The sequence below is a fragment of the Buteo buteo genome, chromosome 6 (genome assembly GCF_964188355.1).
Source record: "Buteo buteo chromosome 6, bButBut1.hap1.1, whole genome shotgun sequence".
NCBI classification, from domain to species: domain Eukaryota; kingdom Metazoa; phylum Chordata; class Aves; order Accipitriformes; family Accipitridae; genus Buteo; species Buteo buteo.
Genome location: NC_134176.1, coordinates 20066705 through 20068864, shown reverse-complemented (window position 1 = coordinate 20068864; position 2160 = coordinate 20066705). Strand labels below are relative to the sequence as shown.

The 2160-nt window shown below is 55.1% G+C and overlaps 1 non-coding gene across 1 annotated transcript; it reads right to left on the bottom strand.

Moving 5' to 3' along the window:
* Nucleotides 1-362: 362 nt before the first annotated feature.
* TRNAT-UGU (transfer RNA threonine (anticodon UGU)) lies at nt 363-435 on the bottom strand. Its single transcript has one exon. It is a non-coding gene; the product is annotated as a tRNA-Thr (tRNA).
* Between the last annotated feature and the right edge of the window lie 1725 nt (nt 436-2160).

Here is a 2160-nt window from a genome sequence, read left to right as displayed (position 1 = left end):
TCTCCACTCAGGGGCAATTTGTTCCTTTTAAACCCCTTAACAGCATTTTGCCAAAGCTCCCATCAGGAAAATTGTGACGTGAGCTGCACAAATATTTACTGAGCCATCCCCACCCCGCTTCCTGAAGCGCTTATTGTCCCCCCCCGCTCCCCTGCCAGCACGAAGCAGAGCCATGAGTTAATTCGGTGCCCAACGTTATTGCTAGCACTCACATTTTACCAAGAGCGTTTGTTTCCAAAGCATTCGTCTTAATAACAAGCCCACGGAGCCCGCGCGCGCGCCCTGGCCCGCCACCACCAAAACAGCCCAAAATTGGGCTCGTCGCCTACGGATACGGGGCGGGGCCACCTAAAAATACGCGAAGGCCCCAGCGAGGATCGAACTCGCGACCCCTGGTTTACAAGACCAGTGCTCTAACCACTGAGCTATGGAGCCGCCGCTCGGAAGCTTCCCCGGCGCTCCCTAACGGCCCGGCGCAAGCCTTCCCGCCGCCCCCTGCCGGGCGCCGCGCGGCCCCCGCGCGGCCGGGCACGCCGCCCTCCGCCCGCCCGCCCCGGCGGGAAGGGGCTCGCGCTGCGGAGCGGCGCCGCGGCCGCCGCCGGGAGGAGCCCGCGGGCCGCCGGCAGCCGCTCCTCGGGCGGCGGGCGGGGGGCGGGCGGCGGGCGGCGGCCCCGCCTCGGCCGCCAGCACCGGGGGGTCGCTGGCGGCGCTTCCAGCCGGGCGGCGCCGCGGCTGCCTGCGGAGCGTCCAGGCCGCAGAAGGGGCCCCGGGGCGTTGGCAAACCGAGAAACGAAACAGGTGGGAAGTGCGCGCATCCAGTCAAGCCCCCCAAACTCACAACAAAACACCGCAAGAGGAGGAGTCAGGAGTAGGGGGACGTTTGAAATACAGCCTGGTTTTTACAGGTCGGGAGTAAAAACTGTGGTGACATGTAGCATTCGCTACATATCAAGGTGCCACGCTTAGATCACTGGTCGGCCCGGACCAGGGAAAGAGACAGATAACACACACAGTGTGAGCGCCAACTTCCCGCTTTTATTGCGCAGTTAATTCCTTTTATACTAACAAGGGGAGGTGGGGTTACAGGTACATCACAAGGCTGCGACTAACCCTCTAACTTTCCGTGACAACGCGAGATCTTCTGAACGCCGACCCCTACAGTGACAGAGCTCTGTCAGATGGTGCAGGCTGGTTTGTTCCCTGAAGAGGCTGGGTGGTCTCGGGAGGTTTGAGAAGCGCTGCCGAAGGGCGGAGGTGTTGCCGCGGGGCTCTCCGAGCATCCCTTGCTGCGTGACCCCGCCGGGCAGCGCGAAGCATTAACCTTGGGGACGATTCCCAGCTTGTTCTCTCAGCTGGTACCTGCAAGCCACCTTCACAGGGGTTATGGGGCTCAGAGCGAGAAGGTGGAAGCTTCAGCTAGCGGCTGGAAGGTGAAGGCGGCAATGCTGTAGGACTGCTTTAAGTACACTGCGTCCAGTGCTGGTGCTGGGCATCATCGCTCCTCATAGCACACGTTAAAGCAGATGCCTTGCAAAGAGCTTCGATCGCTTGTGGCTGGACTGGACTTTTTTTTTTTTAAGCTGCATGCAGATAAAATTATTTAAATTCCAGTCATATGCCTTTCAGGAAGCAATATTCAGGGCCTTGTCTTGACTCTGTAGTAATATCTATTTCTATAGAATTCAGGCTTGGATCAGCAGGTGGGAAAGACATGCAGTGGGATAGCGCGTAAACCTGGCTTGGCTTAGAGAAGTCTTACAAAGAATGTTATACAAAGGAAATAAACCCCAAAGTCCGCAGCAGCATCAGGGTCTGCAGTACTCTGGGCACTAGATCTATAAATGCATGATTTCTGCCCAAAGAGTTTTCCTATCAAAGGATTTTCTCACATTAACCCCCTGATAGGTTGTAATAAATGACAGCAGTAAAATTTGAAATTAAACTCTGAACAATTATTGCTGACTCTTGGAAAACAAACCTCCATGGGGCAGCTAGATAGTAGATACAGTCAACAAAGCAACAGGGGGCAGGTCCATTTTCTCCACTGAATGATATTCATTACATGGGTATGAATTCCAATTATTGTGAAAATATTCAGTGAAGATAAGTGTTTAAATCCACTAAGAGTTTCTTCTTAATTCTGTATTAACTCTGGAAATA